Raw genomic sequence first — 27,452 nt, 5'->3', positions numbered from 1 at the left:
CTTTGCCCTTCTCTCCCTTCCCCAAGGACCTATCACATTGGCAGTAGATTGCCAGGCATGCAGTATTACTGCTGCACAGGTTAAAACAGCACTGTCCAAGGACAAGAACACAGCTTCTATGAGACCTGACAATATCCCTGACTGCGTTTAACATGAACTACAGAGTGAACTGGCACCTCACCTGTGTGCCCTGTTCAATTACAGCCTCACCTCAGGCTTTTTCCCTACTGAATGGCACACTGCTACAGTTATCCCTCTCCACAAAGGAGGAGCAACAACAACCCTTGAAACTATCTCCCCATTAGCCTAACGAGTCTGATATGTAAAGCTGCAGAACTCATCATCTTGGATCTAATAAACAAGGATATAGGGAATCTCCAAACTCTGGATCTCACACAGTTTCATTTTGTGAATGGTAGATCATGCCTGCTCAACTTGGTCAACTTCTTTGAGTCAGTCACCAGAGCTGTGGATGAAGGCAAGGTGGTTCACACAGCCTACCTTGATCTGGCCAAGGCCGTGAATACCATTACCCACACAGGAATCATAGAAAAACTCAGTAAGCTAGGCATCAACCCTATATCACTAGGTGAGTTGCAAACAGGCTCACAGATAGAACCCACAGTGTAAAAGTAGCTGACTCCAATTCAGACTGCTGACCAGTCACGAGTGGAGTCCCACAGGGTTCAGTCCTGGGTCCTTTCCTGTTTGCTATCTACTTCTCTGAAGTCCAGGCCAACATGAAGGGACTCTGGCTGACAAAGTTCGCAGACAATTGCAAATTGGGAGCTATTATTAACTCCACAAGTAATGTTGACATCCTTAGACTTAATGCAGAGAAATACCCTGGTCTTAATGGTACTACTTCCCTGAAGCCTTTTCTAAAAGCCAGACGGCTTAAACATTAACATTAAGTTTGCTTTTAGTTTGTATTTTATATATATATATATATATATATATATATATATATATATATATATATATATACATATATATATGGATCTCTATCACATGGTCAACAGGCCATATGATCGACATTCATTTGGTCAACAATTCATTTGGTCGACAAGCAGTTTTATGTGGGGGCTTCGCCCCCCACACCCCCCAATGTGGGGAGCTGTGCCCCCCACACCCCCCTAACTATATATATCAACTCCAGGGTCACACAACATTGGGGAGGGGGGCAAATCTGCCTGTCGACCAAATGAATTGTCGACCAAATGAAAGTCAATCAAATGGCTTGTCGACCATCTCAGGTAGACCCACATATATATATATATATATATATATATATATATATATATATATATATATATATATATATATATATATATATATATATATATATATATATATATATATATATGTATATATATATATATATATATATTTATGTATTTATTGCTATATATTTTTATAATATTGTCTTTTAACTTGCTTGTGGTTTTATTATTAGGTTTTAGTGATTATTAAGTGTAATGTATTTCTTTCCCCATTTGCAGTTCACTATACCTTGTATCTGTCTTTGCATAGCATCATGTGACTGTTTTTTATCAGCTAATTGAATGCACCTATTTAAGCTGCTTGTTATTTTATAGTAGTGTCTGATGAAGCAACAGCCGTTGTGAAAGCGCTTACCTTTTCTTTTTTGTTTTGTTTTTGGTTTGAATAAACGTTGTTTTTTGCGTGTTAACTTGGTGCAGTTTTTCTGTTATTGCCTTATATACTTTCTGCACCTTGTTTTTACCTCTAGCCATTTTTTTCTTCACGATGTTGACATCCTACAGATTGGCCTCACTTAGACCAACGACTGGTGTCAGAACCATGGCCTTAAGCTCAATGCCAAAACATGTGGCGTCATACCCTTTGGGAAAAACCCAGTTCCCATGAATTACCATATCAATGGTAGTCCACTGAACACAGAAGCCATTATAAGAGATCTGGGAAGACAGGTTGACAGCAACCTCTCTTTCAACCACCACATTACCACTGTGGTCAGAAAGTCCTTCGATGTAGCATATCTCATTACTAAGGGTTTTGCTTCCAGGATGAAAGAGGTCTTGCCTCCCACTACTCTTCCCTAATTAGGCCAGTCATTGAGTACAATGCCCCATTTGGCATGTACTTCACTAGACACCTGCAACAACTGGAGAGGCTGGAATAGTACCTCACAAAAAGGATTTTAGGCCTTAAACACTTGTCATATGGAGAGACTCAAAAAACTCCAACTATGTTCTGTCTCATATCACCTACTTAGAGGCGATCTCTGCTTGACATACAAAGCCATTTCTGACCCAGCTCTGTTAGAAATGCTACATCTAAATAAATCCCAATCTCTCTGTACCACATGCTCCAGAGACCTCAACCTTATTACCACAATCAACAGAACCTGCTGGAGGGACATGTTCATAACCCAGAGACTGCCCATGGAATGGAATAGACTTCCCATATATGTCAAACAGAGCACCTCACTTGCCCTCTTCAAGAGAAATCTTGATGAGTGGATGGGAAATAGAAAATTCACCCTGGGGATCACTCCAGTGGCTCTACTTGACAGAGGCACTGGGAACTAGAGTCGGGTGGTACGATGCCAGGGAAATCCTATGGGCTAGGCTTGTAAAGACTGCAGGGCAATTAGCCTAGTACACACCTATTAATCTATGAACCTATGAACATTCCAAATGCAAAACATCAGCATAATGCTTAGACATATCATTCCATAATCAAATTCAGCCTGATCAACAGGTAATTATCCCTTTGTAAACAAGTAAGACTTTCAATACTGAGCATATTGCTATCATTTTAAGTTGTCTGGGTTTATAATTATTCCCTCAGTTTCAATTTTGATCAATTTCTGTTTTAGTCTGAATCTACTTTCTTGTCTGTCTGTGGTCATACCTCTCCCACTATAAAAATAAACACAGGAATAAGATAAGGGTACCTGCTTTCCCCATTTTATTTAGCCTTTCATTAGAACCTTTTTTTCCGAAGACTTACTAAACATCCATCACTGTGTGGTATACAGTTTACTAATGCTTCTATTAAGATCACATCATTTACTGATGATATTTTAATATATCTTAGTTATCCATCAGTATCTTTGAGGTAACTATTGAACATTGCTGATAAATGTATTAAGATGGCAAAATATAATATAAATATATTTAAATCTGCACTGTTTTCTTTCTTCAAGGAATAAAGCATTGACTTACAAGCAGGGTGATTCTCCACATGGTCATTTAATTGGTCTTCAATATGAATGAAGGTTTCTGCAGAATCTGCCTTAGAACCATGGCTTGTAACTCCCATCCAGAATTCCCAGACCATGGCATAAATGTCAGTTAGTAACACACTCTCACAAACAAGGAACAATGTTGAATAGATGTTTTGAGTTCTGATGGCCAAATTCTGCTGTTTGGATGCATCTCATAATGCATTGCAGTATACGCTGGATAGCTGTAGCAAGATATCTGTGGTTGTGCCATAGTGCACAATGCAGTGGTATGATAGAAGGTGCAAAGTGGGAATACTATACCACTGCTGAAAATACATATGGTAGCAATTGAAGAGCAGTATTTTGAGGCATCAGCAAAAGACCTTGCTATAACAGCACTCTGTGTGAGGTACAATTGGGCACAATGCATTGTGCCACTGGAAAAGATGGGGTTTCTGGTGCAAAACTATGAGTCATGACAAGTGCAACATAGATGAAAGCTTATAGAATAGCACACCCAGTCTATCCAATGTAGTGCATTGGCTGGTCACACTGTGCATCAGAAATTACTATTCAAACACAAACAAGAGGGGTGGGCAGAACACAGCAATAATCATTTGCACAGATGGGTTGGGCACAATGACAGGGGGATAGCAAGTGGAAGTGGCAGTCACACACATGGATAGAAGGTTGTGGGAGGCAAGGATCATGTCATAAAGCATTCCAGTAAATTGATAGAGTTTCCATTTGTGGAACACTAATGAGGTGCACAAGTTTGCACTTCAATGCCAGGAATGGCGGCACCTATCCAAACGATATTGCATCATATTAAGAACATATATAAGCACCCAGTATGAACCCATGTGTGGCAATAGATATTGGTGCCCAGGGGGCCATGAGTGCACAAGGACAGGTGTTCTTTGAGATAAGGTTATAAGAAAGTGTGATTGCTTTGATATGTGGGCCCCTGAGCAGCTTGGCTAATGGTATGTGTCCATGGTGGCGGTAGAAGAGTGTTGGCCATGATCATGGGAGTGGTCATACCAGAGGTAGTCATGCACAGTGATAACTGTAAAGATGTATCTGGAAGTGAGTGTGCCATCTATATAAGCCTGGTGTGTGATTGTGCAACATGCATCTATCTATTAGCATGATCACTACAGCCAATTGCCTGCATCCAGGTGGCTTCACATATGGCTGCAAATCTTTTCTCCACTGCCCTCAACAGGTATGTGTGTTGCAGGTAATCATATCCCATCACTCTGCATGTGTTACAGGATGTGCTGCAGTCTGAGAATTGTTTGCAGTTACTCAAACAGACCACAAGGTATACCCAACATCTCTGATATGGTGTGAGACGTGGCCAGCTCTTTCTGGATCACAGACCTGTATACCTTCTAACTGATGCCAAGGGTAGCATGCTGGCCTGGGAATGTCTTGGAGTCATGGCAATGATTTTCCACCTGCAAACACCTCTCTCATGCTAGGCACACATACCTTAGTGGCAGTGTGACTCACTGATGCCATCTCAGGTAGGGATACCTGTTTAATTTGGGAGGGTCTGATATGAATGGAATGTCCATCACTAAAGAGAAAGTATTCTGGGCATTCTTATTGCCTCTTAACCATTATGTCATTGTTAACATTCTTGATAGTGCCACTGTATCATTGTACTGTACCATGTGCATGGTGCCATTAGTCACTGGTGACATAATGACATCTTATCTTGCATGTTCTGCCCTGTTGTGCTGCACCCCCTGTGGGTGTAATCTATAACTGTATATGGATACCATGTCTGTGGCAATGCTGGATTACAATTTGGCACTCAGCATCATATTGTACTCAAACTGATACATGCTAATCATAACTTTTTGGCATGTGTGTCATCTTGCATAGTCTGTTGATGTTGCAGCCTAATGCTCCTGGATGACAGATATGCAGATTTATTTGTCAGATAAAGCCATTCACAGCTCCAGACAACTATCCTGCAGTAGCGGTGCACACCACTATTAACCTGACATTTTCTCTATGGACACTAGGGCAGTCATCTCTAGCCCAGTTCCCACAGCCAAACAACCACCAGGTATGATGGTGTTTTCTTGTCCCCAGTGAGGAATGACAAGAATTCCTCCATCTCTTTGATATGCTTCTGTGTTGGTGGCCCTCCTACAGGAATCATCCTGTCTTCAGCAATTTTCTGTGTCTTGGTCATGGCATTAATCAACACATCAGTGATCCTGCAATGTGCATGTATTATTATCCCCACTGCATTGATGTAGAGCACCAGTCCCTCCCACTCCTTGTCCCAGAAAGTCCTGTCTGCTTTTTTCTTTTCTTGGCTACAAATGCCCTGTGAGTTTCATGCTTGTATTAGCATTTCTGCCTGTGGTGTGGTGAACCTCTTCATCACTTGCCATTCATTTGATCCCACAACAAGGCTTGTGCATCTGTGAATTACATATGTAGATCAGAGTGTGTATGCGTGACCATCCATGCAACTTGACAGTTGTCTTAGTAATGTTCTAACTCCCATTCTATGGCCCCAGCCATGTGTGTTACTGGGGTTTCACCAACTGTGCCACAGTTTGGTGGAATTTTTTTGGATCTGTGCTTATGGCACAGTTTATGCCTGATTTATCAGATGCCACATTTCTTATGTAGCCTGTCTCACACTTGTGTGAATACTGGATGCTGTTGTGAACCCTTCACAGCAGATTGTAACTTGACCTGACCTTGTTTCTTGTAACCTGTTAGGATGAGCCCCTCCTCAGTAGGACTGCAACCTATCCTGGATGTTCCTTGTACACTATCAAACTGGCTCTCCCTAGGAGTATCCAAACTTGTCCTTCCCTGTCCCTGTGCCCTGACAGGTTGATTGTCCACATCAGTATATCACTATGCTGCCTTCTATATTACTCAACACTCTCCTCTGCTGATTTGCTGTCCCTGCTGCCTCCATTCACTCTTATATGGTCCATGCCTTAGTGAGTTCCATTAGCAATAGCCCTTCAGTTTACGTTTATGGCAGTATACTCTTGTTATCTTTTACATTCTGATTCTCTAAATTCCTTGTCATAATGCAGTTTCTCACAATATGCTGACCGATGCTTTTATGCCCACATAAAAACGCCTTATAGCACAGTCATTAAGCTATTTGATTGAATTAGCATAATTGTCTGTGAAATGCAGCTGCAGTGTGATTCATTATCTGCTACACTTGGCACTTTGATGTATGTGTAAGCCCATTGGTGGCGATGGTGTCCAGTAGCCATGTGTACCAGACAACAATTTTTCTCCTTGAACTGACTGACAGATTGGACATGGCTTCTTCTGATGCTGAATTCAAGAAGACTCCAGCATTGTGCAGCAAGGGAAGCAAAATCTTCTTACATCTGCTGCACAGGTCCCATGGAGACCACTTCCTGAGAGATTATAAGTGCGCAATCTATAAAACTGATGACTGACACTAGCTTACTAAGACATTGAGTGATGCCACTGGAGTGAGTTGTGAGTTGTACAGGCACAAGTATATTGACCTGCATAGTAGCACTGCAACCTGCTCTACTAGTAGGAGACTGGGTTAGGTAGAGAAAGCCACTTTATTATTGTAAGCATTCTATACTTAGATCAGCACTTCACCATAGGTTGATCACCTGCATGGGGAGAGTATGTTAATTCAGTCCTGCAGCCAAGCCTATGTAGATTATATGAGAAGACAGATTCCAGTGTAAAGCATCAGAAGAGTGTAAGGAAATGTATGAAAAGAATAGGAGTGTTAGATGATTGGATGGGATAAAAGGGAAGGGTGAAGTAGTTAATATTTATCAGGCAGAAATGTAAGCAGACCAGTAAATTGGACAGGTTATTAGTGGATGATGAGCCTGTATGCTAGGTAAACAGTATTGATAGATATGAAAGAGGTGAGTCACATCATGTCCTGGTTAAAGTGTTACAGAAAGATGGTAAGGACAAATTGGGGAGATGGAGCTAGATCCCAGGTCAGTGTAAAGCAGATAGATCAAGGGAAATGGCTGCAACAGATGGTTAGAGAGGTAGCTCAAAGGAACAAATCAAAAAGAAAGAGTTTGATATTAAGAAGTGGGATGATTTTAAAGCTTTTTTTGAAGGATGCAGAAGTCATGGGGTAAAGAAGATGGCAACATATAAAGGAATAGAATTGGATAAATGAAAATGAAATTAACCTTTCTCAGGATCAAAGAGATTTGAATGATGAAGATGTGAAAATAGAGAAAGAGATGGAGAGTAGGATGCACATGACTAAGGAGTTGGAAGAAGAGCTAGAGGATATGGAAGAAGAATACATAAGGCAGAAGTGGAGGTGAGAGGAGGTAGATAGAGAAATAAGGAAGAAACATGCATGAGGTCAGTGTACACGATCAAAGCTTCAAAGAAAACAGTAGGGGTAGCAGGCAAGGGTGTAGCCAGAAATATACATTTTGTACATGGATCTCATTATGCTGCCCTCAACATCCTTATGTCATTTAAAAAACATTCTCAACCCTCAACAGGCTGACCCTATACACTTCAGAAAATGATACGCTATCTTCAATTGCTGCTAATGATAACCATAAAAAAGCTAGTTTTAGAAGGACATTCTTACTATGTAAACATTATTTGTATAGTACAATATAGCTGACACTAATGTACCCAGTTCTAAACTTTCTGTTCTGTTTGGTCCACAGAGTTTCTAAGATATGCACATAAAAAATGTACTCACTTCAGTACGCTGAGTATGCGTAGCTAATCCCTTGGTAGCAGGAGCAGAGATAGAGCTAGGATGGAGGATTGTCATTAATAAAATAATTAGAAAGTTTTATAATAAAAAAAAAAAAAAAAAAAAAAAGGGAAATACTGTGGGAAGAAATAGCCAGGGAATTGTTACGGCTAGGCTTGTATAGGCCCTAGGGCTGATAGCCTAGTACTAACTTATGAACATATGAACCTATGATAATTTATATAAAAAGAATCAGAGAGGAGTTTCAGGGATGGGAGGGGTCAGACATAAGGAAAGAAAATAGGAAGGAAATATCTAAAGAGATAAGTCAGGGAGAGGTGATTAGACACATGATAATAGGAAAGTCAGGGAAGCTGGATAGGTTTCCAATAAACTTTTGCAAGTTGGTGAGGTGACATGAAAGGGAATGTGTAGCAAATCAGTTTAATCACATTGGGGAAAGGACAAAATCCCAGAATCAATGGGGGTGTTAAATAAAGGAAAAGAAGTGTAGGAAAGGTTTCATATGAAACCATCAAATTACCATTTCGTCGAGCCTAACATGATCAAGACAAAAACATCGCAAACTGACATCATTGAAATGTCAATTCATCGACTTTCATACCATCGACAAGTAAACTATGGAAGTGTTATAGTGCCATGAGCGCTACCATGGGTGAAGAAAGTTATATGTCCATATGTTTAGTGTTTTGCTACTGAAAGGGGTGTTCACCGGGTGCTCTGTGTTAACGCTATTGCATATTTCCTGTTTTAATACTGACATTCTTGTGTGTGGCACTATTTGTAACACCCCGTTCAGTAGCAAAACACTAAACATATGGACACATAACTTTCTTCACCCATGGTAGCGCTCATGGCACTATAACACTTCCATAGTTTACTTGTCGATGGTATGAAAGTCGATGAATTGACATTTCGATGATGTCAGTTTGCGATGTTTTTGTCTCGATCATGTTAGGCTCGACGAAATGGTAATTCGATGGTTTCGTATGAAACCGTAGGAAAATTATAGGTCAAACTCACTAGGTAATAATGATATGAAAAACGTGGCTAGGATATATGTTGGTAGGCTGGATAAGCTGTAACAGAAGATGAAGGGAAAATCTAATTGGATTTTGTGAAAGGAAAGTCATTCACAGATCATTAAAAATAGTTATTACGTTTTACAATTTGGTGTGAAAAAGAATGGTAAAAGGAGACAGAGGGAGTGCTTGTGGACATTCAGAAGGCATTTCACTCAGTGAGTTGGTATTTTATGGGTATTACTTGGAAACGAGCATTGTGAGAAGACAGGGCTTTATGGAACATTACTGTGTTATAGAGGAAGTCAAAGCTTCAAGTTAGATGATTTTTCAGGTGAGGTTAGGGAGAGGGAAACAAGACAGAGGTGTCTACTCTCCCTGGCATTTTCTGTACTGGTCATGGAGAAATTGACATAGATAGTCAGCAAACTGATAGGAAGTTGGCGAGCAAGAGGTGAGAAGATTAGAATAAATGTATTTGCTCATGACTGCATATCATTAGTATTGAATGTTGAGTGGATGCTACCTCTGGTGCTGCAGATTTTTGAAGAGATTGGAAAGGAATCAGGTTTGGAGTATCATACCATGAAATCACAGGTAATAGGTATAGGAAGAAGGGAACAATGATTAAGAAAGATTGCCATGGTAAAAAGGGGGAAGACGTATTTTAAGGTTAAAATTAGTGTGATTGTAGGAGACATCATGAGGAATACTGAGAAGGAGTTATAAGATACTAAAAAGATAAGCAGATAAATGGACTAGTAGCATGAACACATTGACTTGGAGAATAGAAGTGGTAAGGGTAACGGTGCTACCCTTGGTGTTACACATACTGAAGCATATACAAATAAAGCCAATGAAATTGTGTATGGGGGAAATATAGGTAACAGGTAACGTGACAAAAATGTATGAAGATGGAAAAGAGGTAAGATAGGAAAGGAATGAGCGATAGTCCTGATTGTGTTGTGGAGATGGAGTATGTTGAGTTTAAGTGGTATAAAGTGACAGTGAATGTTACTTAAAGTATGACAGGACTGGAAAATGATAAGGTTGGGGGACAGGTTTGGATATCTAATGACATGGAGCACAGTTTCAGACAATTAGACAAAGAAACTTATGCAAGAATAAGCAAGCAACAATGCCTGACAGGGAGGGCATTTTCAGGGAAATAACGCACCCTGTGCTATGTTTTGAGACTCAATGCTGCAGGCATCTGTTTTAAACTTTTTTTTATTTTTATTTTTTTAATTAGTATAACTATTTTGTAGCTTTGATGTAATATAATTCCTGTGCTTAATATTTCAAACTTGCTGTAGCATATGTAATCATTGTTGGATGAAGTGCTTTACATCCAAAAATTACAGGCTTTGTCTATTACTATTGCTAAGTGCATGACATACAGATACCCACAGAATATGTGGTATTTTTGCCCATTATTGTGAGGGTAGACAACAATGTTTGTGAGTACCCCATCTGGAATGACAACATTTAGCTGTTAAGAACATATATATCCTTACAGTTTGTGTACTGCTGTTCATTTGGGCTAGTGAATGCCTTCGTATGTACATGCTTGTAATGACTGCAAACCCTAATAGGAGATCAATTATTCAGTGAGAAGCCTCCAAAGTACAACAAGACTTATAATTGTGTTCATGAAATTAGTTGTGATCGTGTGCAAGTTACACTATGTTGCTCTATAAGATGTAAAAAAAAAAGCTTCTGGTATTTCCATAGCGCTCATACTAGGCCCTCATAATCTGCTTATGGTCAAGATACACAGTATAATATGTTCTCAGGTGGCTGTGGGATGGCTCATCTGAATCTGTTACGAGGTGCCCTTTAATAAAAGTGATCACATTTCCTATTTAGAAATAAAAATGTAGTATCACTAGTAGATCCACCAGCAATGAGAGATGATCAGTGTTAACAGTGCTTTTATTTTGAGGAAACATGGAATGATATATATATATTGTGTTATTATTAAATTACACTGCTAACTACCCATTACTGTGCAAAATAAATTATTTAGTTTTTTCCAGTCCTGTATATATCTTGTAAATCTCACTATAGCAGCACTGATTAGTGTACATCATATTGTTTATCTAATGGTGTGACTTGTAAACTGCATTAGGAGATGTTGAGATAAATGTGGTATTGTTCTTCCATGAACACCCTGAAAAGAAATTTGGTTTATAGTTAGAAACTGAGAGCAACATGCTACTGAATATTTGGCTGATTTATTTGATACGGTTGAAACAATTTATGCTGAATGCAAGAGATTACCCCTAGCAAAATCTCACAATTAGGTAATCAGTGATTCTAAAAGGGTCTTGTGCTGGTCTGTACTGGGAGGAGCACCGGTGTAACAAGTAGCATTCTCGCACACAACAAGAGATTCTCTCATTTATTCCTCTGTACTCTGCAAGGATAAAGGGTTTCTGGGACCTCATAGTCTATCACAACAACTACTGATTCCAAAAAACTGAAACTTGTTCTGGGTAAGGTTCTGGTCAGTCAGAGAATGCACACTGCCGCTCATTCAGAGGTTAATGCCAGTTCACTTATTGCACATCTTTAGGAGTTAAAAGGAAAGCAGAGCACTTAAAGGAAACCTCTACAAATTTAGGGTGGACTTACAGATGTCACTCATAATGCATCCCTGTGGAGAATTACATTAGATAAGTTATTGCTGTGGGACAGCAATACTATCCACTGCAGCCACTGTTCGACTCAAAACTACAGACAACAACAAAGTTATAAGGTTGTGCTGTTTAACTTTGCATTCATTCCCAAAAACTGAAAGACTACATATCTGGTAAAAAAATGATTATTTCAGTGCTATATAGCTAATAGAGTAAATGCCAGTTATTATATCAAAACTGATACATTTACTGAATTTAGGAAAGTTTCAGTTTTTTTTTTCCAGTTTGGTCACTCTACATAACTATGCCTGATACAAGTATTAAACTGGGATTGTCATTTTACTCTGCAATGTGCATGTAATGTTTACTTGGAATATTTTCGTCATTTCATTTTTAAGCCACTGCTTTTATTTTAATCATTTTTTTCAAATGTTATATTTGTATAATTCTTCAAAAAGTTTATAAACGTGGGTGCCACACAAGATTGAAATATGTTCGCAGACATGCTGAAATGAAAATCAGTGACCATTTGTTGATTTATTCCTGTGCATTTTGTTTACATTGACAGAAGTCTTTCATGTAGCTCCTGTTTCTACCTGCATATTCTTGATGTTATATTCATGTTATGTCATCCTTATAAATCTTGATAAGGTGCTGGTATGCTATAACCGTACATTCTTTTCATATATAATCAACCCAGCTTTTGAAAATTGGTGGTGGTGATTCTTACACACATACACGCACGCACACAAACACACACATTCCTTTTTGTTTCATAAAGAAGTAGATGAAAACTCTCACTAAGCATTTCAGCCATTAATGAATTAATGAGCAAATAAAATCAAATATAAGCATTGTCTCCTTATTTCTTTATTCTCACTTCATAAGTGCACATCTTTCTCCACTGTTTCTGTTTGATGGAATATCACATACTCACATACTTACAAATGCACTAGCATTATTTACCTTGGACTAAGTTATCCTTACTTTCCCTTTCAATTTTAGGACTTTCTCAATAATATGCTTACCTTGCCCTTCCCATGGCTGGCTGTCAGCCATCACTATAATGAACATCTTGTAACCTTTAAATCTAATCTGTCTCAGTCTAAGCTATTTATTTGCACTTTTCTTTTCTACCTGTCACTCTATTAATCATAAATTGAATTCCTCAAAGAGTACATTTTACTGCCTGAAATGTAGAAAAAGAAAACTATATGGGCTACGTAAGGTAAGTACAGGCATACTTTTAATATTATTAGTTGTACCTTCAACAGCTGCTCATTAATGAAATGCACACACACACACACACACACACGTGCGCGCGCATGCATGCACGCGCACACACACACACACACACACACACACACACACACACACACACACACACACACACACACACACACACACACACGCATACATATGCCTGGACATATAGGAATGGTACAGAAAATATTAAAATATTACACAGTTTACACATAATTGCATTTTTAATATAGGAATTTTTCTTTTAATACAAGTTAAATTTCAATTTTAGCTGCAGATTTAACCAAAATTACATCACATTTATGTACATTTAGAAACACTAGAATTGTCAGGGTTCCTCATCACTTGTGTGTAAACTGAAATTGCAGGTTACAGTTTATAAAAAAATAAAATGCATTTCAGACAGCAAACAGCAAATTCTGAAACTTGCTATTGCAAAATTCTGCTTGCACCTCCAAATGTGGTCAGTATTCCAATGATGTATTGCACAGCACAGACATACCTTATTTGCACAGATAGGCTGTCAGATTTTCAGCTTTGTGTAGAAGGAAAACATTTCATGCATGAGCCTGGAAGGGCTTCTTCTCCTGCACCACTTTAATTAATATAACATTTTCACAACACTAGTATACCAGCACTGTGAGCCTTTACCTCTCAACCTCTTAATGCAAGAAATCTGTAAAAAGCCTAAAATGATAGGGGACAAAGGCCCAAAATAGAGACAGGATTTACGTACATTTATTTATTTGCTTGTTTGTTTGTCATTTGTTATCCGGGTTAGTCCAGCTGAGCCAAAGGCCCATTTTCAGTGGCAACCTGAGGTGAAAAGCCCCCCCCCCAAAAAAAAAGACATTAGCATGCATACATTCAAAAAAATGATATCACATATTTATATCATACATTCAAAAAGCAAGAAAATCGCATAGTTATATCAGTTATATCATTGTACAGATTTACAGCGACAGAGGGTTACATGAAAGTATATACAAAATAAAATGCTGAGTGAACAGTAGACAAGAGTTTAGAGAAAAATTATACTTATGTTTTTACTAGTATGTTATAATATTTCGGAAAACAGAGCCAGATTGTTAATAAAAGCATGATAGTGTTGCTATTACAAAGAGTATAAGTAGTAGAAGGCTTTAAGATTTAGAGTAAAGAGAGAGATATGAAGTGGTGTGTGTGTGTGTGTGTGTGTGTGTGTGGGGGGGGGGGGGTTAAGTAAGGTCCTGACATGGGCAGGAGCTAGAATTAAGAAGGTAGTTTTTAAGTTCAGTTCTGAAGCAGTTTGTAAAATTGATGTTTTGAATATTTGGTGGGAGATAGTTCCAGCCTTGGGACATTGTGCTTTTATAAAGAAGTTTGCCAATGTTTTAGTTGGTTTTGTAAATATTAAGAAGGTATTGATCAGAGCTGCGTAGAGTTCGAGAGGGGATGTAGAGGGGTATGAGAGAGGACAGAGAAGGACTGGCTAAGGGTTTGTTTAGTAAGGTGTGAGTGAATTATAGCTGAGAAAGAAGAAGAAGGTGGGGGAACTCAAGCCATTGAAGCTGTTTTAAAGCAAGGCAGTGATGGGATTTTTATAGCTGATTGATGGCAAATCGAACTATATTGTTATATGTTTGATTCAGTTTGGTTATTAAAGTAGATTGAAGATATGTGAGTATAGTAGAGGTGTACAAAAGACAGGGTAGGAGGAAACTCTATGCCAGAGAGGGTTTGGAGTTATAGGATAGGAATTTTTTGTTTCCATAGAGTAGACCCATTTTTTTATTTGTCTTTTTAATACAGAGTTGTATATGGAGGTCAAATTTTAATTGGTCATCAGTTATAATACCCAGATGTTTAGTGAGAGAATCAGCTTTAATAAGGGTATTGTCATGTGATGAGATGGTAAAGGTGGTGTTATGGTGGGAAAGAGATTTAAGGAAGAAAAGGAGGAATTTGTTTTTGGGGGGGTTTAAGATGAGCTGGCTGTCACTTAGCCATTGTTCGACATGCTGAAATGTGTTTTCAGTGATAGAGTGGTGGTGAGACATTTCATCAGAGTAGGAGATAATGGTAGAGTCGTCTGCGTATTGTATCAGGGATGAGGTGGTGCAGGAAGAATGGATGTTGTTGATGAAGATGTTGAAAAGAAAAGGTCCTAGAATAGAGCCCTGGGGGATACCAGTCTGGATAGGTAGGAAAAGGGAGCAGGTAGAAAGACATCTGACTGACTGTAGCCTGTTGGAAAGGTAGTTAGAGAACCAGAGAATAGCAGAGGAGGAGATGTTGAGGTCAGGTAGTTTAGTTGTTTTAGAGTGTGAGACAGTATCAAAAGCTTTTGAGAGGTCTAGGAAAAGACATGACACCAGTAGCTTTTTGTCTCTGGCCTCTGCAACAGTATGTGTAAAGATAGAAGGGCTGTGGATGTGCTATGGTTTGGCCTAAATCCATGTTGAGTAGGGGTCAGAAGGTTTTTGTCAATTAGATATTTAAGAAGCTGATTGTGTAGGCATTTTTTTGAGAATTTTAGAGAGTGGCAAGAGAATGGCTATGGGTCTATAATTTGATGGATCGGTGTAGTTACCGGCTTTGTTTAATGGTATGGTGCAAAAAAGATTTCGAGAGACAGGGTAGGCTATTGAGTGAGCTGTGAGTTTAAGAAAGAGGGGAGGGAGGTTATCTGCAGAGGGAGGGTGGTTTTAGTTTAAATAGAAGAGACTGTAAGCAGTTGGAACAGGGTTTAGAGAAAAAGTTGCAGCATTGGTAGTGTTGGGAGAGGTGGGTGGAAAATTTATACTTTGGTCTGTGTGAGTTAGTTTACAAATAGATCCAATGAAATAAGAGTTTAGTAGAGTGGCGGTTTCCTGAGGGGTATTGTTTGGATGGGGTTTGCAGTGGTGGGGCTTCCAGGATGTAGGATCTTGTTAATGGTGCACCAGAATTTTTTAGGGTTAAAATTGTGGGTAAATTAGGCCTCACAGTAAAAATTTTTCTTGTCTTTGTTAATATACCTTTTTGTGAGATATCTAAGCTCATTATATATTTGGAGTAAAACAGTACATTTAGTTTTTATCAAATATTTCCAGGTGCAATCCAGATTATTCATAAGAGTGAGGGTGTCCTTAGAGATCCAAGGGGTATGGGTTGTCCTTATAATTGCAGCAAACTATAGACAATAAACACTCTCCTTCAGTGCTGACTGTGTCCCCACTCCCCACAAAATGCATTTCCTAATCTACAGATGTCTCCTGCAAGATGGGCAAGCTCAACAAGCATTTGTAAAACAAGGCTAAGAAAGGAAAACTTAAACAATTAAATTACAGCAAACTATACCTGTGTGTTTGGCTGCACTTAATACTTTCTGTTACTTTGTTAAAATTAATAGACTTATTTTTGCCTTAACAACTAATTAATACAGCAATTCCACTGCCAGGGGCAGCAGCTGCTTTCCTTGAAACTTGGTTCAACAGTCCCTCCTCCCCATACTGTACTGTATTTGCCTGCCATATGCTATCCTTCTGCTAACATAGTCATTACAATTAAACCACCAGACAAAGCAAATTAGTTCCAAAGGTGCTGTATTAATTGCTTACCTGGTCTCTTATTTTATCCGTTTCTGATTGTTTCTGGCTTCCCTTGCTGAAAGCTGGACTAGTACATCATACAATCACTTTTATAGCCTGCTATTGGTTAGTCCTCCTTCCTCTCTCAGACACATGCTGTACCAAGCTTGCTGAGGTTTATAACATGCGGGTGCCATATTTTAAACTTTTGGCAGCTGCACAAGTCCCATGGCATGGTTTGTTCTCTTGTAAGCGTATTTCATCCTAATAGATATCACCGTAATGTGCTCTACAAGTTTTACCTTGCTAATATTGCTGATAATCTAGTTATAGCATTACTTTGCTATACTTGCTGTATGTTAAAACGCTGTGCTACCCTAATCTGAATGTTATGCTTTCCTAGCTTGAAAAAAAAATGCAGGGTTTATTCTTGGTTATCTTCATTTGCTTGCCTTATTGTGTAGGTTTTTAAGCTAAACTATATTTAGAATTGTGCAGTAGAATTAGCAACCCTGCAATGTGGTTGAATTATCTTTATTTTCATGCTTGTGCCCTGTTTTAATCAGTATGGCTTTTGACCACATGATTTAAATATACTGTATAAAGTTTACTCAACACTGTTAATTGCAAATTGTGCATTAGAAACAGTGACCCTGCAGTTTGGTTAAATTATCATTAACCACACCTGTGTCCATGTTAACCAATATGGGATTCTGACCACCTGCATCATGGTGTAGTTAAGGAGAGGGATGATAATTGGATTTGTAATGTATAAGTGATTCAGCATTTCACTTTCTGGTCAAATGTAACTGTACTTCACTATACTGCAACGGACTGGAGATGTTCTTCTTTGTGGCCTCTGGCTTATCCTTGTGATCTGAATGTAAAAGTTGTTTAACACTGGAATGAATGTCGACTGATAATACCTATTAGACACTGCAATTACTATAGTTACTTATAAGTATTATACCTAGTAGACATTGCATTTACTATAGTTACAGGTTACAATTTTGCTCCTCTACATTTCTTCTCTTTCTCTATTCCACCTTAACTTTTGTAGACCCTAAAGACTGTCCTTCACTGCTGACTGTGTCCCTGTCCCCAAAAAACATGTTTCCTAATCTACAGATTTCTACTGCAAGATGGATGACCTCAACAAGCATCTGTAAACCAAGGCTAAGAAAGAAAACCTTAAACAATTAATTACAAGAAACTATAGATGTGTGTTTGGATGCTCTTTATACTTTGTTACTTTATTAAAATTAATAGACTTATTTTTACCTTAATCACCAATTACTATGGCAAATTCTTTGTCTGGGGGCAGCAGCTGCTTTCCTTGAAAATGGGTGCAATACTTCCCACCTCTCCCTAAAATATTGTATTTGCCCACAGTATGCTATCTTTCCCCTAACATAGCCATTATAATTAAATGACCAGACAAAGCAAATTATTTCCAAAGGTGCTGTATTAATCATTTACCTGGTCCCTTTTTTAGCCATTTCTGATTCTTTCTGGCTTTGCCTGCTGAAAGCCAGGCCAGTATATAATGCAAGTACTTTAACAGCAAGTTATTGTTTAATCCTTCTTCTCCCACCCACACACTGTAGCAAATTTACCCAGATTTTATAACATGTGGTCACCATATTTGAACATTTTAGCAGCTGTGTGAGTCACTTGGTGTGGTTTGTCACCAAGTAAGTGTATTTCTTCCTGACAGATATCATTGTAATGTGCTTTAATCTACAAGGTTTACCTTGTTAATATTGCTGATAATCTAGGGGTCTATATTATGACATCGAAAACCCATATCATCGAACACCACAACTCAGACACACATAGAGTGAACCGCAAATACGCCAAACCCCCTAAACTGTGAATTTTCAAATCTCAAACCGTCACAGTCGGCCAACACCACCGCGCTACATACTACATACCCAAACATAATAAATAAAATACATACATACACTAACCAAACCCTACTTCTAAACCTACACTAAACCTTACATACATTACTGTCTATGCACTTACCTTAACCCGCACCGTAACCCTAAGATCCGTAACTATCGCACACTTACCCTGCAGACATATACCCAAACAAAACAAATAATCCACACACATACAGTTAACAAAACCCTACTTCTAACCCTACACTAAACCTTACATACATTACCTATCTATGCACTTACCTTAACCCACAGCCTAACCCTAAGGTCCATAACTATCGCACACTTACCTTACGGAGCTATACCGCAGACAGGCCAACCATGACAATTTGGCATTTCGTGTTTTGTGGTTTTGAACGTTCGCCATTACCGTAGTTCATGCTGTATGTGTCAGTCTTGTGGTGTTCTTGGAAACAGGATTTCAATCTCGTAATATAGACCCTAATCTAGTTATAGCATTACTTTGTTATACTTGCTTTATGTTAAAATGCGGTGCTACCCCAATCTGAACGTTGTGCTTTTGTAACTAGACAACTAACGCAAGTTTTTTTCTTGTTTATCTTCATTTGCTTACCTTATTGTGTAGGTTTTTAAGCTAACTTGCAATTAAAATTGTGCAGTAGAATTAGAGACCCTACTGTGTGGTTAAATTATCTTTATTTTTGACATTTGTGTCCCATGTTAACCAGTATGGAGTTTTACCATCTGAACTGAATATACTGTATATAGTTTACTAAATATTGTTAATTCCAAATTATGCAGTCGAATTTGTAACCCTGCAGTGTGGTTTAATTATCATTATTTCATAACTGTGACACATGTTAACCAACATCAGCGTCTGACCACCTGCTTTGAATGTCTTGTATATAATTTACTCAAAATAGTCAATATTACTGTGCATCGAAGAAGAGGTCTGATAATGGGATTTGTAACATATAATTGATTCTGCATTTCACTGTCTGGTGAAATGTAACTGTAGTTCACTAAACTGCAATGGACTGGAGCTGTTCTACTTTGTGGCCTCTGGCTTATCCTTGTGATCTGAATGTAAAAGTTGTTTAATACTGAAATCAATGTTGACTGATTCTACCTATTAGAGACTGCAATTACTATAGTTACTTATAAGGGTTATACCTAGTAGACATTGCATTTACTATAGTTATGGGTTGCAGTTTTGCTCCTCAACATTTCTTCAATTTCTCTATTCCACTTTAACTTTTTTAGTAGACCCTAAAGACTCTCCTTCATTGCTGACTGCCCCCCACCCCTACAAAATGCTTTTCCCAATCTACAGACTTCACCTGTAAGAAACGTGACCTCAACAAACATCTGTAAATAAAGGCTAAGAAGGGAAAAAACAATTAATTACAGCAAAATATAGATGTGTGTTTGGCAGCTCTTAATACTTTATGTTACTTTTTTAAAATTAGTAGACTTATTTTTATCCTAACCACTAGCTGCTACATCAATTCCACTGCCTGCCACAGCAGCTGTTTTCCTTGAAACTGGGTGCAACAGTTCCTCCCTCCCACTACTATATTGTATTTGCCTGCAATATGCTATCTTTCCCCTAACATAGTCATGAGAATTAAACCACCAGACAAAGCAAATTAGTTCCAAAGGTGTTGTATTAATTGCTTACCTGGTCTCTTATTTTATCCATTTCTGATTGTTTCTGGCTTCCCATGCTGAAAGCTGGGCTAGTGCATCATACAATCACTTTTACAGCCTGCTATTGGTTAATCCTCCTTCCTCTCCCACCCACTCACTGTAGTAAGCTTACCAAGGATTTATAACATGCTGGCATCATATCTGAAATGTTTAGCAACTGCCTGAGTCCCTTGACATGGTTTGTTACATGTAAGTGCATTTCTTCCTAATAGATATCATTTTAATGTGCTTTTATCTACAAGTTTTGCCCTGCTAATATTGCTGATAATCTAGTTATATCATTACTTTGTTATACATGCTGTATAGTAAAACATGATGCTACCCTAATCTGAAAATTGTGCTTTTACAGTTACCCACAGATGCAAGATTTATTCTTGGATATCTTCATGTACTTGCCTTATCGTGTAGGTACTTTAGCTAAACTGCATTTAAAACTGTGCAGTAGAAATAGCTTCCCTGTAGTGTGGTTACATTACCTTTATTTGCATACTTGTTTCCTGTGTTAACCAGTATAGCTTTTGACCACTTGAATTGAACATATTGTACATAGTTTACTCTGTATTAATTCCACATTGTGCAATAGAAATTGCAACCCTGCATTGTGGTTTAATTATCATTATTTCATACTTGTGTCTCATGTTAATCAATATGGGCTTCTAATCACCTGCATTGAACATATTGTATACAGTTTATTCAAAATACTCGATATCACAGTGGAGTTAAGGATAGGGTCGATAATGGCATTTGTAACGTATAAGTGAGTCTGCATTTCAGTGTCTGGTCAAATGTAACCGGACTTCACTATACTGCAAAGGACTGAAGCTGTTCTGCTTTAAGGCTTCTGGCTCATCCTTGTCATCTGTATTTAAAAGTTGTTTAGTACTGAAATAAATGTCGACTGATTTTACGTATTAGATACTGCAATTAGTATAGTTACGTATAAGGATTTTACCTAGTAGACATTGCATTTACTATAGTTACAGGTTACAGTTTTGCTCCTCTACATTTCTTCAATTTCTCTATTCTAGCTTAACTTTTTTGTAAACCCTGAAGACTCTACTTTGGTGCAGACAGTGTCCCCTCTCCCCACAAAACACATTTCCCAACATATAGGTTTCTCTTCCAAAACAGGCAACCTCAGCAAGCATCTGTAAAACAAGGCGAAGAAAGGAAAATTAAACAGTTAATGACAGATAACTATAGATGTGTGTTTGGCTGCTTTTAATACGGTATGTTACTTTGTTAAAATGAATAGACTTATTTTTACTTTAACCACTAATTGCTACATCAAGTCCACTGCCTGCCACAGTAGCTGCTTTCCTTGAGACTGGGTGCAATAGTTCCTTCCTCCTGCTACTATATTGTATTTGCCTGCAATATGCTATCTTTCCCTAGCATAATCATTAGAATTAAACTACCTGACAAAGCAACTTATTTCCAGAGGTGCTGTATTAATCAATTACCTGGTCTCTTATTTTATTAATTTAGGATTGTTTCTGGCTTCCCCTGCTGAAAGCCAGGGAATAGTTCAACTTCAGCATGTCATTACGAAGAAAAATCTTTAAGTCTGTAATATTTTCCACAAGTTCAGCAGGTTGAGACAGTATATACTTGAGCCTTTTCTCCAAATAGGAAACTTCTTGTGGACAGGTACTGTACTAAGATCTTAATGAGTTTATTACATATATACAAGGGACATCTTCATTCTTAAAATTTGATGTTAAGAATTCATATACATAGATAGAATTTAAAAATGTATGAGTTATAAATCCTTCAGAAAGGTCTTTAACTATAGAAATGTACTGTAAGCCCTGTCATCATAACACATTGGTACACAGAAGGAGTATGCACCCTGCTGATATATTCAGTAATATTGTGAAAGGTCAAGCAATTAGGACCTCTAGGCTAACTGCAGATGATGAGAGTTTTTACAACGAGTTAACATACTTGATTGACAATTTTATAGAAACAGGTTACAATAAATCACAAGTGGCAGACATAGTAAAAGAAGTCATTCCCCTCAGACATACTAGAGCAAAACCATATTTTTCTGAAGGGCCTCATTTAATGAATAATAATGTTAATACATGAAGACGATCTGAACAGTTAAAATGTTCCCTGTTTTATATTAACAATGTTAAATAAATTACCTAAGTTATGTGCATGTTTTGGGACATATTAACTATTGATGAAAAAAATCAAGTGTATAGTAGGTGCAAAACCATCTTTTACATATAAGAATAAGAAATCTGTTAAGGGAATCTTATGTAATTATAGATAAAATATAGACCTGCACCCTAAATGCATAGATAGATTCACACAACCCTTTTCAATACTAGCAAAATGCATTTGTGGCAAGCAGCTGCTATAGATGATATCAAATATGGAGCACTAAAGCACTCCATTTAAAAATGGAATACAGGCAATTCATTTGTGAATGCCAGTAATGCAATGGATTATAATTCTCATCTGTCTGTAGCAATCCCCAAACACTTTGCACTCAGGTAACTGCTCCTTTGTCACACTCCACTTTAATAAACCACACAAGCACACAAACACCTTTGACGACTTTTATTGTATAACACAATAAATGATAACATGAAACTTTATTGAATGCAATACCACTTCACTTCCTTGTAAATAAAACATGAAATACATAACCATAAGGGCAGCGTAACCGCTCATCCTTGGATAAGCAGCGGCCCCACTTGGTCAATTATCATTGCACTAACAAGGTAGTGTTCCAGCTCACCTTTAACATTTCTTCACCAGTCCAAACCATCAATTCAAACACCTCCACCATCAAACTTTACCATCTCAGATCCTTCCACCAATTATCTGCCAGAGGAGGAACAGAAGAGTGGCAAGCCTGTCCCACTTCTCCACCCACCAGCCTCACAGGGCTGTTCCCCCTCACTCCATAACTCCACTAACTAACCCTCTAAAAATAACCCCAAATTCAAATTAAACAATTCAAGTTCAAATTCACTAAGGTGAACCCCATCTGCCCTATACCACATGGAAACCTATCCTCAAACTCATCATGCCTGATAGTACGCACCTCATCCCCTTCAACTGTTTTGCTAACGTAAAATTAACATACCTCCTAGCCCTTTTAATTGCAGAAAAATTAGTTGCTTTCCTCCAAATTAACTTGCGAATAATCTCAGACCAAACCAGCCAAACTGATGGATAAAGCTTCCTTAAAGCTAGGCAATCCTCACAAATATTATAAAATAACTGCTTTTTCAGAATTTTACTCAAATCATCCCCCCTTAAATGAATCACCAAAATTTATGGCACTCCTCACTGTCTTTGTAACATGGTAAATACCTGGAGGATCTGGCTCCACATCAGCCCTCTAATACCATGCCAGGTAACCTTCAATCTGAAACATTGCAAGCCCAAATTCATGCCATTGCTTCTAACCACAGCCCGTCTAGCTGCCCAGTACTCAAATGAATGACCTAAAATGACAATCCTGTCCCCTAAGGGAAAAAGAAAGAAACACAAACGTTAACCACAGAATAAATCCACCAACATTTTCAAATCTAAGACAAAAAGGCATTAGAAGATCACTGCCCCACCCTCTTGATGACTTCAATCGATCTGCCTCCCATCACTAGATCAGATGACGTACCCATCCTAAAAGATGTAGATTAGAAAACTTGTCCCCCTCCAAACCAACACTGAGAAGAGCCCTTCTCATAATCAAATTCAATTGCTCATCCGTTAATGCTCTACCACCTACTGATGTAAAAACTAGTCCTTGTGTCCTAGCCTTGTTAGCAGCCTACAGCCTCTTTACCCAAGCCACCGGATACATCCATACTGACCTAAATTCCCCAAAAACTACAGATGTCCCTTTCCCTTCTTGATCAGTTTTTGATGATCTCATCCTAATGTGCACTGCCCTTGGCAATATAAGCACATCATCCCACACCAATGAACCCAGTAACTCAGACACGCGGAAATCTCCACAATACAGCCAGACACTTGCTGTAGCACACATCACATATTCTTCAGAAGTTCCACACACACTGCTTAAATCCTTCAGCAATATTCTTGAAATCCCCATAGTCACCAGCCATCTCCTATCCCTAGAAGGGCCTTCCCCTCTACCCCAAACTTTTAAAACTTGCCCAGCTGTCCATGACCTAGTCCAATTCTCTAGTCTGGCTGACTGACTGAATACCTCAATTGCTGCCAAAGTAACCCTCACTGATCGTACTGCCTTACCCTGTTTCCTCAGCATGGCTAAATAATGCATCAATAAACATTCTGACCACACATACTCCTCTTCTGGTAATTGCCTCACAAAACTATCAAAATCATGCAATGCCCTGCCATAGGCTTTCCTTGTAGATACCACCCATCACTGCTGCACCAACCCGCTGATCACTACTGCCCAATCTGCCAATTCTTATCTGGTACCACCTCGGGATCCCTTGCTGCTGTTGGAGCCATCTGCCAAAACCTGCAGTACTGAAAACAAGACAGGCTGTCAACTATCTCATTCTTTACCCCTGGTACATGCACCCCTGTAAAAGAAAAGTTAATTAACAAACTCTGCAACACTAGCTTACGAAGAACCAACAACAATCAAGCTGATTTGGCCATCTTAACCTGCAACACTCTCACCACTGGAATGTTGTCTGAATTAAACACTACCCTCCTACCCCTCAAATGATCCTGTCATACCACTGATGCAGCCCAAATAGGCATAAGCTCCAGAACGGCAACATCCTGTCTCCACTCTTCATTCCGATGAGAAGGCCATGGTACCAATAATCATTGTCCTGCAAAAAATGCTCCCATACCCAGGCCCCCAGCTGCATCTGTAAACAACTGTAAATCCCCTTGCCCTACCCAATCTGTCTGCCAAAATGTGATCCCATTAAACTGATGTAAAAACCGTGACCACAATGCTAAGTCTTCATGTGCTAACTTACTAACCCTTATTCTATGGTGCTTACTCTTCTCTCTTTCAACAAAAACTCAACAACCTACAAAACATAGATCCAGGATGCACTGCCCTGGAAGCAGAATTCATCAACCCCAACAACTCCATCACCTTTCTCACCCAAACCTTGCTCTTGGTCCACACATGCATGATTTTCTCCTGTAGAAGAACCACCTTTTCCCCTGGCAATGAAATATACCTTTGCCTGCATCCACATTCAAACCCAAGAAATCTAACACCTTTGCTGGACCCTCCAACTTGTGTTTAGCCCACGGCACACCCAAAACCTCACACATCTCCACAAACTCATGCATCGCCACCTGTGTACCCTCTCTCCCCTCACACCCTCTCTCCCCTCACCCACTAGCAAAACGTCATCTAAATAATGTACTGCTTTCTGCCCTTCCACCCTCTGTTGCCATATCCAATGCAATGCTGTGCACATCTTATTGGCATAGCTGTGTCAAAATAAAAACTATCCCCCACTACCATGCCTAGTAAAGGCCAATCCTTCTTTCGCACTGGCAGCAGATGGCAGGCCAACTCAATATCTACCTTAACCAGCCAAGGATCCTCAAAACCTCTAATAATGGGGACCGCATCGTCAAGAGATGTATACATCACTCTAACCTCCTTCCCTGGGATGAAGTCATTAATTGGATTGCCGTCAGGATAAGGTAAATGATGTATTAAGCAAAACTCACCTGGCCTCTTCTTGGGCACCAAACCGAAAGGTGACACTTTAAATTGGGTAAATGGTGGACAATGAAATGAGCCCAACAATCTACCCACCTGGCATTCCTTCTCAATCAATGCTTTCAGAACATCTTCCCTCCCTGTACTGACTTCAGATTTTTACCCACCTTACCATCACCCACCAAATAGACTTAATTGAAAAGCCCCTTGAAAAACCCTCCACCAATTCCCCAGCCACTGCTGGCAGTGGATACTGTGCCAGCAGCTCCTTCAAGAAATGTACCTTAATAGGGAATGGGTCACTGGGCGTCCCTTAGTTCCTTGAAAGTACTCTCCCCTTTGGCCACAAAAATTGCCCCTGTCACGTGCCCCTTGTAGTCCCATGAGAGGCCCACTCCATCCTCTCTGACCTGGAAAGCAAAACACCTGACCCCCAAACTGACTCTCACCTTACCACATTGTATCACTGAATGTGTACCCATACATTTGGAACAAGCATGGGAGAATCTGCAGGCTGACCACGAACATTTCCCTGCATTAAAAGTCCAAAATACCTCAATGCTCCCTTCTGCTGGCCTACTCACTCTATTACCCATCCCAAAGCTGTCTATCATGGTCGACAACCAAACATCAGGATGTCTAACGTCCAATGCATGGAATTGTCAACAGCCTTCCGCTTACGGGACTTCTGATCTTACCAAAGCCACATATTACCCAGTTGTAACCTTTGTGCCTCCCGTATAGTCAAAAAAATATGCTAGGAACTGAACAGCCAAAGAATTGTCCCTCTGCAACCACACTGCCATATAATATATAAAGCCAAGACCCAATTTTCCCAAGACCTCTGGCCAAACTTACCCACACACCTGCAACCTAATGCTGCCAATGCTGCCAAAAGGTCCTTCCCATTTTCCATCTCAGCTTCCATCAAATGCTGTACCTCATCTGCATCAGTCATCTCAAAAATATCCACAAACTCCCCTTTCCAAATGTTCTAATTCACCACAAGTGATATATGAGGAGTTGGAGGGCAACTAATGTCTATGTCATCAACCAGTCCCCCAGCCACATCCCAAAGTCTGACCTTACCTCATCTAATCAAGGGTCCCCATCCTCTTCCAACATCAAAAGGGTACTATTGAAACTGAAATCACGCCCCACTAATGCCTGTAATCCCGCACCAACTGCAGTGTCTACATCTGTACCCTGTGAGACCCTATACCCTGTGTTAACCCTGCCTTTCATACCCCCAACCAACCCCAAGCAATCACCCCCCATTATTCGTCCTTCCACTTCCACCCCAGCAGAGTCTAACAAATCATTATCTGTTGAGGCTGAAAGTGTTGCCACTGGTATCTCAACCTCCGTCGTCCTCTCTTCAACAGTCCTCCTCTGTCCTGATCTCTTGGCTTTAGATGATCTTGCACTTGGAGGCCATCTGCTGCCTCTTCCTGGTCTTCAGACCCTGAATGGCAGTTGTCACAACCTTGTCCAGCATCTCCTGAAACAAATCCTCTGCTTGCGCTATGATACTCACCCACTTCTGTCTCATCGCATGTGCCTCTGCCATGGTTATCAATTCACTACCTGAAAAACAAATAGACAATTTTAAACACAAAGGGGAAACAAAAACACCATCGGTTAAATAATACACATTCTTGAAAATTTAGTGCCACACATCACTAGATTTGAACCCAGGATGGTATGTGGAAAAATGTACTGTGTACAAGG

This window comes from Protopterus annectens, chromosome 8.part0 (genome assembly GCF_019279795.1).
Source record: "Protopterus annectens isolate FY-2018-M chromosome 8.part0, PAN1.0, whole genome shotgun sequence".
In the NCBI taxonomy this organism is placed as follows: domain Eukaryota; kingdom Metazoa; phylum Chordata; order Ceratodontiformes; family Protopteridae; genus Protopterus; species Protopterus annectens.
Note: the sequence above shows the minus strand (reverse complement) of the source record.